Source organism: Sus scrofa, chromosome 8 (genome assembly GCF_054392235.1).
Source record: "Sus scrofa isolate SSC_HxYL_T2T_F1_AM1 chromosome 8, Sscrofa_HxYL_maternal_Yorkshire_Landrace_v2.0, whole genome shotgun sequence".
Taxonomy (NCBI): Eukaryota; Metazoa; Chordata; class Mammalia; order Artiodactyla; family Suidae; genus Sus; species Sus scrofa.
Genome location: NC_139390.1, coordinates 122,474,369 through 122,492,478, shown reverse-complemented (window position 1 = coordinate 122,492,478; position 18,110 = coordinate 122,474,369). Strand labels below are relative to the sequence as shown.

The window sequence follows — 18,110 nt, the reverse complement described above, 5'->3', positions numbered from 1 at the left end:
TTTATAGCTCAGTGTTCTATTTCTTTAATTGTTCATGTATTCTTTAGTTTTCTACAAATCCAAATGTAAGTTTTGTTTTTTCAAACACTGTTTGAAATCATTTGCCTTTTTCATATTCTTCTCTTCTGTGATGCTTCTAATATTGCCTGAATCTCAGTGATCAATTCTGTTCTCTCAATCAAAGAAATATTTTAGGATTCTTATAAAATGGAAGATTATGTTGGATAGTTAGTAACTCTGCTGCAAGGAAGTTTTATAAAGATGAAAGCTACTTTCATTCATTTGTAAATATATGAAAAATGGTCACTAATGTGGTTGTTAATGTATAAATTTAAATTTTTTTTGACATTTGACAAAACTTAAATGTTTGTTTTTATTGTACATGAAATTAGATTTTCTATATTCTCCGCTTATAGTATAGATTCTGAATAGGTTAAACCTATATTTTACTAAATAAAAATCAGATTTTTATTAATATTCGTTAAAAAACGAAAACAGCTTTTAAGTGCCATGTGTTTTGTTCTATCTATAATTAATTTACTATGAAGGCAAAATAATACTTTCATATATTAATATGAGCACTCAATTACATCTGCTAATAACTCAGAAATTTGACATTAAGCATTCATGTCTGGCTGTTTTACTGCATATCTAATGGAGCTTATGGAATATATTACTCATTATATCCCTTTAATTGGATCACCTTGTTTTCATAAATATTATGACAAAGATGGAGCTGTAACAGCAGAGCGATATGATTTATTCACGTTTCATTTACTGTTTCTTAAAAGGTTTATAGTCTTATTAAACTAAGGTAGAATTGTGGCATCTTAGATGTTCTGTTTTCACTTCTGTCCATTTTCAGTATTACATAGTGTTAAGATCTTTGTGAAAAGAAATTATTGTACATAGGGGTGCAGAGGTCACTATAAATGTGTTCTTATGATTTGTGTTCTGGGTCTGTCTTTTAGGAGCAATTGAATTGTAATAAGGGTACTTATTAATTATAATAAGGTATTTGGTTCATTTTAATGTTTCAAAGACTGACTCCTTATACTGACTCTATTGAGTTATATCAAGATTGTGGTGCATATTATACAAATCAGCTTCTTTACTATCAAAGATTAATTAATTCTCGTGATGGAGAATTTCATAAGTCTAATATATTTCATAAGTCTACCTAATCTCTTACCCTCTGCTCTATCCATTTCTCTCCCTCCATCTTACATACCATTCCCTGAACTTTTTGCTGTTTCCCTTTTATACAATCTGTATTTGCCATTTCCATGCATTCACCCTTATTTTTCCTCCAGCCTTAAATATTCTTCTTTCTACTTCACATCCCATAAAAATTATATTCACTTTTAAGGATTAACTCAAATTCTGTTTCCTTCATTAAGCCTTCTTCATGGGTTGTGGAGTCGCCTGCTTGTGATTGAAACCTGGGCTTCTAGCTAGCTAGATAACCTGTGGCCAGATTCTCAACCAAGAATCTCTGACTTCTCTATATTCTCAACTGACAATGCCTAATTATAAATAGTAAATGTTCAATAATACTAATATAGTAGTCAGAATTAATCACTTCCTCTGAACATTTATTTAGTACTTTCTTATACCTCATTTTTGATATTTATAGTATATTTCTCTTACACTGTATTTATTTGCATGTTTTCCTTCTCCAGTAAACTGAGCTCTTTAAATATAGGATCCCTGTGGATAGGTCCTCAATAATTTTTTATTAAATTGAATTGGATTGAGACTATAGATCCTTTTTTTAACTTCCCAAGTTTCTACTTAAACTGGGCAAATTTTTTTTCGGGTAGATTTTAAAGGCTAAAATAATTGAGATAATTTGGGTTTTAAGAAAAGAGAACTGAATATTTAATTTACATAATCATTCCTATTGTTTTTGCCATTATTATTATTGTTATAGATTTTTGATGGGCTGTTTGAGAGTAAGTTGCGGACATCATGACTCTTTGCTTCTAAATACTGAACTATCTCTTTTAAGAGTATTTTCTTACATACCCATAGTACAATGATTGGAATAGGATATTTAATTTAGTACATATTATCTAATCTACAGTTCAGTAGATTGTAGTACATTTAGTTGTTATGTCTCCTTAGTTTCCTTTCATGTGAAACAGTTTCGCAGCCTTTGTCTTTCATAACACGTATTTTCTTTTTCTTTTTTTAATATGGACTTTTTTTTTGAATACTTCAGGCCAGTTATTTGTAGAATGTCTCTCAATTTGACTTTGTTTAATGTTTCCCCAAGATTAGATTCAAGTTATGCATTTTTGGCAGAACACCACAGAAATGATGTAGTGTCCTTCTCAGTGCCTCATTATCGGAGGGATATTATGTCTGTGTGGGCCCAGTGACGTAAACTTTATTTAGTTAAGGTGGTATCTGCCAGGTGTCTCTACTGTGATGTTACTCTTTCACTGTATTGAATTAATAAGCAGTTTGTGGGGAGATATTCGAGACTACATAATAACTTGTTTCTTTTAAAATTTCACTCATAGTTTACATTCGTTTGATGCTTCTTGCCTGTGATAGTTGCAAAATAGTGATTTTTCATCTCTGTCATAATTCTATATTTATTAGTTATAATCCATCATTGTTATTATTTATTTCAAAGCTCAAGTTGTCCCAGGTTGTAAGTGCCTTCAGGGTGGCTCCTGATTTTTTGGAAATGCCCCAGTTATTCTATGAACGTGTCCTTAATTTCTGGTATAACAAAATGGCATAGGCTCATTTTGTCATTTCTATGCCTCACACCTATAATCAACTATTCTCCAAGGAGCCCTGGTTCCTTTTATTAGAGAATGATATATAGAAACTAAGATTTGGGTAACAGGTGTGCTCATTGCTAACAGTATTGCTTCTGTGTTCTCTCAGCAGAGAGATAGATATATATATGGATCCAATAGGAAATAGGTGTATATATACATACACCTACACACACACACATACCTAATCATATACATCATTATATTTATATATGTATGCCTATTGTCTATATATATCGAAAATCATGGAGTTCTCATTGTGGCTTAGTGGTTAGCGAACCCAACTAGCATCCATGAGGAGCGGGTTTGATCCCTGGCCTTGCTTAGTGAGTTAAGGATCTGACTTTGCGGTGAGCTCTGGTATAGGTCGCAGATGCAGCTCTGATCCCAAGTTGCTATGGCTCTAGTGTAGGCCAGCGGCTATGGTTCCGTTGGACCCCTAGTCTGGGAACCTCCATATGCCACCAGTGCGGCCCTAAAAAGACAAAAGAAAAAAAAAAGAAAAAGAAAATCATGAGTTTATGCTTATTCCAATCCAATACCATAAGATTCTTTCCAATTTTTCCGAATTCAATATCTATATCTACCTTTTCCAACGGTAAAAATTCTAGCACCCAACATCACCTGTATATTTGTTTATTTGATCAGTCCTATAATATCTGGACAGTAATTCCAGAATTTCTTTCCCTTACCTCTGTGAAAAATACAACTACTAAGTTGATTTCCAGTTTGTTTGCAGTTATTTTCATCTTTGAATTGGGATTATGTCGTCGTATTTCTCATGCAGATAGTTGTGATCAGATGGTTTAACAGAAGACGAATTGTGGCAAGTGAAAAATGAAATGTTTATAAGTTAATATTAATCCCCTGATAGAAAATTTTCAACCAGTAGTATCCTGCACTGAGAAGATCCAGGGCATTGCATATTCTCTATTACTGTTTAGCTTCAAATAACTGTGATTTTCTACTCATTGGATAAATACTATAAACCTGAAGACTCCTTTTGTTAATTAAGTCCAAAGAACCTCTGTTCTTGCTGTTTGAAATTTTGCCCTCTAAGTATGAAGGAGAGGATAGATACAGTCTTTTGCCTCAAGACCTAGAGTAGAAGTGCTCAAAGCTACTCATTTCTCGATATTTCTCTATGGCTTCTCTGTTCTCCAGTAGTTTTAAGGTGGATGGTTCCAATATTAGGAGTGGCTCCTAGTCCCTAATAACCATATCAATTTTATAGAAGTGAGGAGAGTCAGAAGCATGACCATAGAGGATACAGAGGCAATAAGGCAGTAGTTGCTTAGGTGTCGTTCCAGTTATAATTTCTTTTATTCTTATATTCAAATTTCCACTGTCTTAGAATTGTGACCCTCTTTGGTATACATGAGGACTTGATTTTGTTTTGAGCCACGTGAAAGCCCTGATACCCAGGGAGACTTATATGAAGGTGGTATCTAAAAACCTTAAACATTCACCCTCATCCCCTGCCACTCAGTTTAGAGTCTATACTTATTAGCTGAACTAAAAGAAAAAAATTTAATGGCAAAATTTTCCTAGAAGGAGATAGTAAGATCTCTCCTTTATAGAGGGTTTTAAACCCAGTAGATATCATTTGCTTGGGACAGAAATGTTTGAATTCTTAGAACAAGAATTGCAAACTGGTATATTTTAGTTCCTATTATATAAATCACATTGAATTTATGTTTCTAAGGAAATGTACAATTTTTCAATCCTAGTGGCTGATTATTCTCTTTTAGTAGTAAGAGATTTCTCTTAAAAATTTTTATATATGACAATTATAGATGACCAAAGTTTTTACATTTAAAGCTTACTCTGATGAGGGTCATTTTATGTATATAACCAGGGTTTTTGTTTCCCCCATTTGTTTTCTGTAGAGTATTGGGATTGAAAAGAATGAATTGATCCTTGACATTAGGGAAAAAAATACCAAATAAGATAGTGATACATGATATAATTCATAAAACTTGGTCTCAATGCAAAGTCTCCACTCTCCCTGACCTTTCTGTTACATGTTCTACAAACCAACGGCATCACCTTTCCTCTTCCAGCAGAAGTGATCAAGGTAAGCAAGAGAAGAGTGTGGTCAAGGTCCTCAAAGAGAGTTATATCCAAGGTGGAGACTGGAAGTACTAACAGAGCCTTTCCCGCTATCGGTGATTCTTAACAAGGTTCTTACCAACCCTAAGGGATATGGTAAATAGTGTTATTTATTGCTAATTGCGTCAGGAGGCCAAGGATGCAAAAAATTGAACATAAATTACCTCTTCTGTAATATAAGCATTGTTCTCCTTTGGGGAAAATAAAACATAAAAGCTTCTTTTAGGGCCTCTAGTCAGGGTGTCAGAATACCTCATTATCCTAAACCATTGCTTTTCAAACTAGGACATCCATTAGAATCATTTAGATGCCTTATTAAAACAGATTGCTGGGCCCTACCCCAGAGTCTGAGATGAGCCCCTGAATTTTCATTTCTAAGAAGTAGCAACTAATGCTATTTCTGCTGCTTTGGGGACCACAGGGTGTGAAGTTTACCCTAGGTAACTGGTAGAGTGCATATACTGATTGACTTCAAGATCACCATTTTCTAATTTTTTTTCAACCTAAAAAAAATTTATTTTGTGGCTCTTAGCATGAAGTACATCAAATGTAAGAGTTTGTGCATTCCTTTGAACCACCTGGTAACTATGAAATTTCTACCTAAGCCAAATACTCTAGCAAACATAAATGGAAGTAGAAGTATCCTGATAATGTAAATAGAATTAACTGTCTCTTTCAAGACCTTTTTGTTTTTTCTGAAATACTAGTCTTAAATTCTTAAGACAAGACTCAAAATTAACATATTGGTTTTCTTTTTTCTTTCTTTTTTTTTTTTTGTCTTTTGGCCTTTTCTAGGGCCGCTCCCACGGCATATGGAGGTTCCCAGGCTAGGGGTCGAATTGGAGCTGTAGCTGCCAGCCTACGCCAGAGCCACAGCAACTCGGGATCTGAGCCACATCTGTGACCTACACCACAGCTCACGGCAACGCCGGATCCTTAACCCGCTGAGCAAGGCCAGGGACCGAACCCGCAACCTCATGGTTTCTAGTCGGATTCGTTAACCACTGCGCCACGACGGGAACTCCATGTTTTCTTACTTTTAAAAAACTATTCTCTAGCGAGGCAATCTAAGGATATAGTCTCCCCAATACTTTCTTGTTTATATTGAATAACTTTAGATTATAAGCCTGTTACTTCTGAACATTTTGGCATTTAAAGTACTAAAAGCACACCAAGAGAATAAGATCAAAGGCTGGTTTTTTTTTTCCTTTCCACTTTTCTGGGAAAAAAATTCTCTAACATAAATGTTTTTCATTTCTCTAAGTTATACTTAGCTGTGAAATCCAAAACCTGACCATATTTGACTCTGAACTCTACAAATTTATAACTGTTTTCTCTTCTTTCAAGAGTGAGGTTCTCAACAAGCATTTTGGTACTTTACCAAAAGTAATACAATCTCTTATTTAAACTGTATTTTAATCTGAAGCTAAGTCCTCTAAAAGATAGTATATATAAATATAGACCGAATTTATATTAAATGGTTTGAAATATAACAATGTTGCAAAGAATAAATTTGCTATTTACTTAGTGGTGCTCTTTTGATTCAGTGCCAAACATGAATACATATAGATGTAGAGACTGAGATAGAGATATATCACATATGTATTGTATTAGTATATATTATGTTCATAAATGATATAAAGCAGACCATGTGTTAAATGTATCTCCTTTTCTGGTAGAAAGTTAGAGAAGCCAGCGAAATTAATAGTAAAAGGAATTGAAACTGGCAGAGAGGTGGATACATTTTTACTAGGCAAATTCTTCCAATCATTAGAGCATTAGACATTCTTTATATAAAAATGTTGGTCTTTTATAGGCTACTAATTAATTGCGCTTGGTAATCAAAAAAGGTAATGCTGGTGGTAAGAATATTTTTGTATAGGTTTGAATGAGTAACCATAGGTGAATTTTTTTAATTAAAAAGAATTAATGTATTGTGTTGAAATCTTTATTTGAAAGGAAGGTAGCACAAAGAGGTAGAGAGCTAGTAGAAAGGTATATTTATTTTTCAGTGTGAATTTCTTCCTGTGGAATTTTAAAAGGTTTAAAGTTTCTTCATGTGAAATGTTAAAAGTTTAATAAGAAAAGGAAAAGCATGTAAAATACAACTTTGTTATGCAGTTGACCTTTGAACAAAGAGGGGTTAGGATGCCAATCCTTCCTTCAGTCAAAAATCCTATATAACTTATAGTCAGCCCTTGGTATGCAAGGGTCCTCCCATCAGTTCTGCATCCACAGGTTCAGCCAACTGTAGATTGACTTAGTACTTTAGTATTTACTATGAAAAAAAATCCGCATATAAGTGGACCTACATAGTTCAAACCCAAGTGTTAAAGGGTCAACTGTAATTGTGTAGTAATAATACATTGATTTTTATTTAAGCCTTTTTAATTTAAACCTTTAAAGATGTTATACCTTTTAAAATTCCACATGAAGTAGCACTCTAAATAATTTAACTAATTTAATTTAATTCTCAAATGTATCTGTAGGTTTAACATAACTTTTATCAAAATCCCAACAAGATTTTTAGTAGATGTAGACAAGCATATTCTAAATTTTATCTGGAAAAAAAATTGAAAAAGAATAGTAAGGCAGAGAGAATCATTCTACTTAAGTTAAGACTCCTTGTATTACTACAGTAATTGGAGAGATAGACATCATATAGATCAATAGAACAAACTAAAGAACCTACAAAAAGACATAAAAGCAACTGAGTTGGAGGAAGGATAGTTTTTCACCAAATGTTGCTGGATCAATTGGACATTCATAGGCAAAGAAAATGAATATCTAAATTTCTTCTCTTATATAAAAGTTAACTCAAAAAGGATCATGGATTTAAATGTAAAATTATAAACTATTAAACTTGAGAGGAACATGTAGAAAAAATGTAAAAAAAGCTTTGGGAGTTGGGGATAGAAAAAGAGTTCTTGCAGATGACACCAAAAGCACAATCTATTAATTTTTTTTTGAGAAGTTGAACTTTATCAAAACTTAAGATGTTTCCTTTACCAAAGATTCAGTTACAAGAATGATAAAACAAGCTGAAGAGTAGAAGAAAATATTTGCAAACTAGAAATATATGCAAACTTGACAGAGAACTTGGGTCTGAAATATATAATAAAGAACTCTTAAAACTCAATAGTAAAAAACAAACATCCAGTTAGAAAATGGGCAAAAGGGAGTTCCCGTCGTGGCGCAGTGGTTAACGAATCCGACTAGGAACCATGAGGTTGCGGGTTCGGTCCCTGCCCTTGCTCAGTGGGTTAACGATCTGGCGTTGCCGTGAGCTGTGGTGTAGGTTGCAGACACCGGCTCGGATCCCGCGTTGCTGTGGCTCTGGCGTAGGCCGGTGGCTACAGCTCCGATTCAACCCCTAGCCTGGGAACCTCCATATGCCGCGGGAGCGGCCCAAGAAATAGCAACAACAACAAAAAAAGACAAAAAAAAAAAAAAAAAAAAAAAGAAAATGGACAAAGGACATGAACAGACATTTTACCGAAGAGGATATACAGTTGGTATATATGCACATGAAGAAACTTAATGCTTCTTAACCATCAGGGAAATGTAAATTAAAACTACAATGAGATATCATTACATACCTATCAGGATGACTAAAATAAAGAGAACCAAATGTTGACAAGGATGTAGAGGAACTAGATCACTCATACATTTGCTGGTAGGAATATAAAGTGGTACAGCCACTCTGGAAAATAGTTTGGTACTGTCTTATAAAACTACAGAAATAATTACCACAAGACTCAATAATTGCACTATTGAGTACTTACCCCAGAGAAATGAAAACTTGCTTTCATGCAAAAACCTGCACATGAAAGTTCATAGCAACGTTATTCATAATAAGTCCAAGTTGGGCACAACCCTAATGTCCTTTAGTAGGTACATGATTAAACAAATTCTAATGTGTCCTTGCTATAGAATCTTACTTAGCATTAAAAGGGAATGGACTATTCAGACTTGCAAAAACTTGGATGGATCTCAAGGGCATTATTGTTAATGAAAAAAAGCCCATCTCAAAAGGTTACCTATACGATATGATTACACATTTATTTAACATTCTCAAAATGATAAAACTAGAGAAATGGAAAACAAAGTAATGGTTGACCGGGAGTGGGAATGGTCATATTCTTTTCCACTGTGGTGATGAAGTGGTTATATGAACTTATAGATGGAATCAAACTGCATAAACTGTATATATGCTCACAAATAAAGGCATGTTAAATCTGTTGAGAGCTGAGCAAGTTCTGTGATTAATATTATTGTACTAAAAATAATATCTTACCTTTGATAGTGTACTGTAATTATATAAGATGTTATCATTGGGGAAGCTGGATGAAGGGTTCACAGGAGTCTATGTACTATTTTTGCGACTTCCCACTGAGTCTATAATTATTTCAAAATAAAAAGTTTAAAATATAATTTAAGTAGAAACTGGAAAAGATCAAGAAAGAATATTGAAATTATCTCAGCTCATATTTTTCAAAAATACCAGAAAACTTCTGGAGACTTTATAAATCAAATGATAGGCAAGAACTACAAAATTAATAGTAATGCAGTGCTAATATACACAGTTAAACAGTGACTTTCACTTTTGACAGACTATACATTTCACAGGTTGCTGTTTTCAAGCTCCTCAAGAAATGAAGAAGGTCATAACATAATTTGAGTTTCCTTGTGTTAACATTACTTCAGAATAGTGATTGGTATGATCTAGGAATAGTCCTTGTATAAATTCTGACTGATAGTTTGCACTAGGGCCCCTGCCCTGCTACCAGAAAACTTCAGGGTTCCTTGAAGATGTCAAGATGTTACATATGTTGTGGTGACAGGGATGTTACTTTCATGAGGAAAAGTAGAGGAAGTTCATCCATACTGAAAGCTTAGTCATGTCCAATTTTGATTATGCATTTTCAAAGTACTGAAAAGTGGGGCGGAGTGTTTTGTTTTAGCTGTCAAAATGGTGGCGTGACTAAGTTTATTTTGAACTTTAAATCTGCTCAGGTGTGGAAATGATCTAATTGTATATCATTGTACTACTAACTAAATTGTCTGGAACAACTTTGCTATAAACAGGGCCTGAAGAAGAGTAGCCAGATTAAATTCAAGTTTTATCACTTCCATGTCCTCAACAACAACAAAAAAGTGCAGGGCCAATATCTACCTCAGAGGCATCAATTCTTTAACTAGGGGAGAATTGGTAAAATGGGCTCACAGCTTTGATATCTCATATCCACATAGCATTAGGCTCATTGGGTTTCTTAGCTCTGTTTTTCTTGTTCTGATTTTAAGCCATGAAACCAGATTGTCTTAGGAAAATACAATGCTTTTTTTTTTTTTTTTTTTTTTTTTTTCTGTTTAAGTGTACTTAACTCTGGCATGTGATTAAAGAAAAAGTTAAAAGTTTTTTTTTTTTTCCCTCTTGGAGTTAGATTTGTTGTAATTCTTCTCAGTATTATTTATCCTTCATTCTATCCTTTAGGATTAGACTTCAAGAACTCTATTTATAGACCATGTTTTTAAGTACTTTGCAAGCAGAGCCCATGATGACTGGTTACCAAGAAAGGTTTTAATGGCCAGTTAATCTAGGGTGGATTGCATGGAATCTTCTAAGAGTGTCGCTTTTTAAAATAAAATAAATAAATGTATTTGACATGAGGAAGTATCTATGTGAGTAAGCAAAATAATCTGAATTTATAAGATCATGTGTAGACTGTAAATTATTTGAATTTTTTTATATAAGTAAACAAACTGAGAATTTATTGAACAATCGAGGTGATTTGAGTCTATTCCTGACTCCTCTGAATCATTTATTATAGCACTAGGCCAGTTTGAAAGTACCATGGTTTGTTTTAGGAATATTGTGAATTCACTGATAAGAAACGTCAAATTGTCCATTTAAGTGAATATTGTTTATTAGTACATTTCAGAAATCAAATTGCTTCAAAAGATTGAAAAAGGTTTATGTGAGTAATGAAATACTTATTTCTGAAAACCAGTACCAAGCAAAGGTTCAAACCTCTTCAATTTGTGCTGAAATGTGCTTGGGTTAGGGCCATTTTAATTCAACAAGATCTTTCTGATGAACAAATCTGGAGCACTCTTCCAGTCCTGCTATGTTTTCAGTAGCACCCAAGTTCTCTTTGGGCTGGAGATGTGTATCCATTTCAAGTAAGACTTTTCCTAAGAATTTCTTTTTTTTTTTTTTTCTTTAAGAGTTTTTTGTTGTTGTTGTTGTTATTACACATAATGACACTATAAGAACAGTCTCTCTCCCTCTTTTTTTTTTTTTTTTTTTTTGTCTTTTCTAGGTCCGCACCCATGGCATATGGAGGTTCCCAGGCTAGGGGTCTAATTGGAGCTACAGCTCCCAGCCTACGCCAGAGCCACAGCAACATGGGATCCCAGCTGCATCTGTGACCTACACCACAGCTCATGGCAATGCAGGATCCTTAACCCACTGAGCGAGGCCAGAAATCACACCCACAACCTCATGGTTCTTAGTCAGGTTTGTTAACCACTGTGCCTTGACGGGAACTCCAAGAACAGTCTTTAATGTTTTAGAATGAAGCAACTTTGGATGTAAATTTGCCGAAATCTTACATTAATAATTAATCAGTGAATTTTCAATAAGTACCCTTTTGCTCTTTAAGAGCAAAATTTACTCTTGGTGTCATCCACAAACAATGAAGAACAGGGAGGAAACTTTGTTCTAAAACAAAGGTATCTGCAATAAAATATTTAGTTTCAGCCCTTGACATCATTTCTAATGGAGAAAAATGAACAAGCAACACACAACATTTGCAGAGTTATCTGCAGAGTTATGTATAAGCTGTATATAACCACTCTGAAAGACAGTTTCTCTTTCTAATTAAGGCAAAACCAGCTCCCCATTAGTTACATTTTGTATATTTGCCGAGAGGTATTTCCTCCTAGATTGACTTTCCAGACTCCTTTTGAGTATTTCACAGTAAGTAATTTAGTTTTTAAGCTTAAAAACTCTTGATGTTGCTAAACTTTCAAGAACTCTATTTTAAAATTATAAGTGTGTATAGTCACACTTAGGAGATAGAAGGAAGTCTAATGATGTAGATCCTTATTTTTCTGCTAATGGAAACTAATTAGTATTATTTATTTCTGTTTAAATTGGCGTTTTCTATTCAACATACTTATGATTAAAATCAGCTCAACTACACAATGAACTATTTTATTCTGTGCTTTGACCAGCTCCTTTTAGCACCCAAATCCACTCATTATTTTCACTTATGTCTAACTCACATTGGAGAGATACCTGAGGCAAGAAAATTTCCGTAATAGCTATGCAATCTCAATAGCTCTCAGACTCTGTAGGAATATGAAATTGATGAAATATGAAATTCAGTAAAAATCATTGGAAGAATTTTTAAAATTTTTCCTTAACTCTAAGACAAAGGTATAGTCATAAGTAGAAAACTGTCATTATTTAAATGGCATAAATATATACTATTAGTAATCAATAGCATAATGTTTCTAGATGGAGATTTAAAATTTTTAAATTAGTTTTATGTTGAAATCAGTGATTACTTTAGAAAGTTGGCTGTATTCTATATATATAAGTAAGAACTATTATGCTTCCTACAAACAAAAACCTAGAAATTTTGCATGTGATCACATAGCAGGTATTTTATAACACTAGGGTAAACTCAATTCCCAGGACAACTTCTTAACTTTTTTTTTTTGAATTAAAAAAAATTTCACATATAAGTGAGATTGTACAGTATTTGCCTTTGACTTATTCATTTAGCACAATATCCTCTAAAATTACTTTACTTTGGTGGTTTTTCTGTGATATTTATACTACAGAGAGAAAACAAAAGTATTTTTGTGGCAGTGTGTACCTCTAACAAACTAGACCTAAAAAACTACAGGGATTTATTTGCAGGGGAAAGATTAGATAGAGCTAAACTCTATTTATTTATACTATTGACTAAATACTTTCATGCCCTTGGGGACATAGTCACACAAATTTTTTTCAGCAAAGCAAGGAAAGGAAAGAAAATCAAGCTGCCAAGGCAGTATTAAAGAAAATGACTTAGAAAATTGCTTTCCAGTCATGCCTACCTGCTTTCATCTAATCTAGAAGGTTTACTGTAAAATTGAGTAATTGTTGGATTACTGTGATATAACCAAGAAAATATATTTGTTTGTAAAGTGATATTGATAAGTTTCTTTCAAATGACCTTAAAATCATTAATAAGCAATGACCAAATTTACAGTTACTTTTCATTAAATATTAGTCTGATTTGCATCCTTGATCAAATTCTATAAAAAGTGAAAGATGGCACATTTAAATTGGGAATATTTGAATAGGGTTTACATGTAGAGAGATTAATTGTAAAAATGTAGGCAGGATAAACCTTAAAGGGATAGGGGATTAGTAGCCACAAAGCTGTTTCTACCTCTAAGCCTGACTGGAGAGAGAGGAAAAAAGAAAAGAGAGGAAGTCCGGTAGAGCAGACTGCTTCGAGAAGGGTAAGAAGCTTCAGGCAAGGGACAGGCAGCCCAAGTGGCTGTAGGTCTGAGAGGAGAGGAAAATTGCCCTATCCTCATTCGCCTTTACCATTACCATCTATTGGCTCTGCTGGGGGTTCTCACGGACCAAATGCCTCCAGATGCCAGAGGGCAAGGAAGCCTGTTGGTATGTCCTATAGGAGTTTCTTCCAGGACTAGTTCAATTTGGAGGAGGCAAGCCTAAAATTACCAGCAGAGTAATTATGGAATTCAGAGCAGAGAGAGATGTTAGAGATCATCTAGAGTGAGGAAATTGAGGTTTGTAAGGGAGGTTAGGCAGCACCATTATGTAACACAACCAAGAAACATTGTCTGTCAGTCAACTCTGTCCATCCCTTACCTCCATTGTGCTTTGTAATTATCCCACAGTCATGTGACCTCTTACAGCATCTGTGCAGATCTCGTGTGTGAAGTTACACTGATTTATATCGCTGTTGTCTTAACAAAATTAGAAATTTATTAAACTGGTGAGTGGGTTTACACCTGTCAGAGGAAATGCTGTGGAATAGCAGTTTATCCCATAAAGCTTATATCAGCCCACACTATAATTGCCTGAAAATTACTTTCCATGACTATACCAGTTGTTGAAAATTGCTATTTAATGTGACTTTTCTTAAATCCCAGAGTTATGGAGGTAAGGTAGGGAGAAGAATTATACTAACCCTCTAACTATTGGAATCTTTGCCTTGGAGGTTTAAAACTTGAAATTCACTTGATTAAAATTAAAAGCGGTCCATAAAACTATATATTAAGAATTTACATTCCCAAGATGAATTCTGTCCTTGTTTGGTGGAATATGGTTAGTTGTAACGTTTTCAGGTATTTTTACCTTATTCTTTTCACTATTCTGTTAATACTCTCCGGTCATATTATACCAAGTAATTTTTCACTTGTGGAACGCATTTGTATTATACTAGAAGTAAAAGTAGTAGATTATGAATCTTTGCTTCAAATTCTCCTCACATTCTGCAAACCCTTGATTGCAGTGCCTACTCTGAAATTAGGAATCTTTTTTTTGTGAACAGCAAATGTTGTGAAGTTTTTTGTTTGTTTGTTTTCCACACAAATGGTCTCCTTGCATTCCAGGTCTCTTCCTACATTCTTATAAAGCTTGTGGTAGCAATAGTGAGTATGTTCTTAAACCAAAACAGTAGGTTATTGCTAAGGTCTTTTATGTCTGTGTATCAAGGAGTAGGAATAATCAATGTCAGCTAAGCTTCTCTGCTACATCTGTGGTTATAATATTTAATTGTAAATGCTGCATTGTATCCAACCTAGTTTACAAGGAGATACATTCCTTTGCGTTTGTACTAGTTAGGTTTGAATACCTACAGAGTATAAAAGGTCTTACAAAAAAAAAGACTATTTTAATACAAATGCAGCATTTTCTCCTTTTTAGAATGCAATAACCTATAATTAGCTAAAGCATATTTGAGCTTTACGCTTACTTTCCCTGGATCTTTAAATGTTTTCCTTTTACGAATCAGTATGATAAATCTTGTCATTTGAAGTCAAATCATATTAAAGAAATTAGCTACTTCATATATTTATAGTGGTGGCTTTTAAAAAAGTTTTTAATTTGAAACATAATGCAACCATCCCCTACAGCTCATTTGTAATGATTCTGTAATATTTTACCAAATAGGTTTAACGTATTTTCCTTAATTATCTGCAGTTGAATATAAAGTTGCTCTCAGTTCTTACACTACAATGGAAACATCCTGCACATAGCTTTTCCTACACTTTGAATCATTTTTCAGAAGTGAAATGACAGAGTAAAAGGAATGGAACATTTTATTGCTTGTGATTTGTACTGCTAATCTGATTTCCAAAAAGACTTAATTAGTTTATTATACTGTCAGCAATGTTGAGAAGTTAGCTCCTGGTTCACTCCCACTTTCTTGATGAGTTTGGCTAAAGGCTTATCAATTTTTTTTATCTTTTCTTTTTTTTTATTTTCAGTATTTTTGCAGTTTTTAAAATTTTTCTTAATTTTTAGTTTATATTGGAGTATAGTGATTTACAATGTCGCTAGTTTCAAGTGTACAGCAAAGTGATTCAGTTATATGTATACATATATCTATTTTTTTTCAGATTCTTTTCCCATATAGGATAGACTATTGAGTAGAGTTCACTGTCCTATACACTAGGTCCTTGTTGATTATCTATGTTATGTAGTAGTGTAAATATGTTAAGGCCAAACTCCTACTTTATCCCCTTTTGTTTTTTTATGTCTGTGAGTCTGATTCTGCTTTGTAAATATGTTCATTTGTATCATTATTTTTAGATTCTATATATAAATGAAATCATATGGTATTTGTGTTTGATTTACTTCATTTAGTATGATAATATTCAGGCCCATCCATGTTGCTGCAAATGGCATGATTTCACTCTTAATGGCTGATTAATATATCACATTGTCTTTATCCATTCCTCTGTCAGTGGCCACTTAAGTTGCTTCCAGGTCTTGGCTATTGTGCGTAGTGCTGGGTTGAACATTGAGGTGTGAGTATGTTTTCGAATTATGGTTTTCTCCAGATATATGCCTAGGAGTGGGATTACTGGATTATATGGTAGCTCTATTTTTAGTTTTTTTAAGGAAACTCCATACTGTTCTCCATCATGGTTGTGCTAATTTACATCCCTAAATATAGTGTGGGAAGCTTCTCTTTTCTCCATACCCTCTCCAGCATTTAAGGTTTATAGACTTTTTAGTGATGGCTATACTGACCAGCATTATTATAGCTTTGATTTGCATTTCTTTAATAATTAGCAATGTTGACCATTTTTTTCCATGTGCCTTTTGGCCATTATCTATGTGTTCTTTGGAGAGATGTCTCTTTAGATCTTCTGCTCATTTTTCGATTGGAATTTGTATATTTTGGAGATTAATCTCTTGTCAGTGTTATTATTTGCAAAATTTTCCCCTGTTCTATAGATTGTCTTTTCATTTTTTTAATGGTTCCTTCACTGTGCAAAAGCTTTTAAGTTTAACTAGGTCTCATTTATTCATTTTTGTTTTTATTTCCATTACTCTAGGAGATGTATCCAAAGGATATTGCAGTGATTTATGTCAGAGTATTTTGCCTATATTTTCCTCTGGGAGTTCTATAATGTCCAGTCTTACATTTAGGTCTTTACTCCATTTTGAGTTTATTTTTGTGTGTTAAAAAAATTCTAATTTCATTCTTTTATGTGGAGCTGTTCAGTTTTCCCAACACCATTTATTGAAGGTGACTGTCTTTTCTCCATTGTATATTCCTGTCTCCTTTTTCATAGATTAATTGACCATAGGTGTGTGGGGTTTATTTCTGGGCTTTCTTTCTTTGCTTTTGCTTTTTCTTTTTTTAAAGGGCTGCAGGCATAGCATATGGAAGTTTCCAGGTTAAGGGTCACATTGGAGCTAAAGCCACAGCCACAGCCATAGCAACACCAGATCTACATCTGTGACCTACACCACAGCTCATGGCAACACCAGATCCTTAACCCACTGAGCAAGGCTAGGGATTGAACCCTCATCCTCATGGATACTAGCCAGGTTCATTTCTGCTGAGCCACAACAGGAACTCCTATTTCTGGGCTTTCTATCCTGTTCTGCTTAGCTGTATTTCTGATTTTTGTCCTGGTACCTTATTGTTTTGATGACTGTAGCTTTTTAGTAAAGTCTGAAGTCCAGGAGCCTGATTCTTCCAGCTATGAAGATTGCTTTGGCTATTTTCTTTCTCAAGATTGCTTTGGCTATTCAGGGTCTTTTATGTTTCCAAGCAAATTTTAACATTTTTTTTGTTCTAGTTCTGTGAAAATTTTCATTGATAATTTGATAGGGATTGCATTGAATCGGTAGATTGCCTTGGGTGATATAGTCATTTTGACAATATTGGTTCTTCCAATACAAGAACATGGTGTATATTTCCATCTGTTTTTCTCCTTTTTGATTTCCTTCATCAGCGTCTTATAGTTTTGAAGTACAGGTCTTTTGCCTCCTTAGGTAGGTTTATTCCTTGTTATTTTATTCTTTTGATGCAATGATAATGTAGTTATTTCTTGAATTTTTCTTTCTCCTCTTTCATTGTTAGTGTATGAAATGCAAGAGATTTCTGTGTATTAATTTTGTTAATTACCTGTAACCTTACCAGATTCATTGATGAGCTCTAGTGGTTTTAGCTACCATCTTTAGGATTTTCTATATGTAGTGTCATGTCATCTGCAAACAGTGACAGTTTTACTTCTTTTCCACTTTGGATTCCTTTTATTTCTTTCTCTTCTCTGATTGCTGTGGCCAGGACCTCCAGAACTATGTTAAATAAAAGTGGTAAGAGTGTACATTCTTGTCTTGTTTTTGATCTTAGAGGAAATGCTTTCACCTTTACACAATTGAGTATGATGTTAGCTGTGGGCTTGTCCTATATGTTTTTTAGTATGTTAAGGTAGTTTCCCTCTATGCCCACTTTCTGGAGAATTTTTATCATAAATGGGTGTTGAATTTTTTTCTTTTTTGCTTTTTAGGGCCACACCTGAAGCATATGGAATTTCCCAGGCTAGGAATCGAATCAGAGCTACAGCTGCTGGCCTATACCACAGCCACAGCAACTTGGGATCCAAGCCAAGTTGGATGTGACTGCACCGCAGCTCATGGCAACA

General features: G+C 34.0%; 1 protein-coding gene and 1 long non-coding RNA gene across 3 annotated transcripts in view; both read left to right on the top strand.

Annotated features, from left to right (window-relative positions):
- Window positions 1-18,110, top strand: part of GSTCD (glutathione S-transferase C-terminal domain containing) — a 129,196-nt gene that overhangs the window by 22,750 nt on the left and 88,336 nt on the right. The gene's annotated exons all lie outside the window — the stretch shown is intronic.
- Window positions 1,294-9,383, top strand: LOC146401019 (uncharacterized). The gene is made up of 2 exons (XR_014813261.1): window positions 1,294-8,088; window positions 8,384-9,383. It is a non-coding gene; the product is annotated as an uncharacterized LOC146401019 (long non-coding RNA).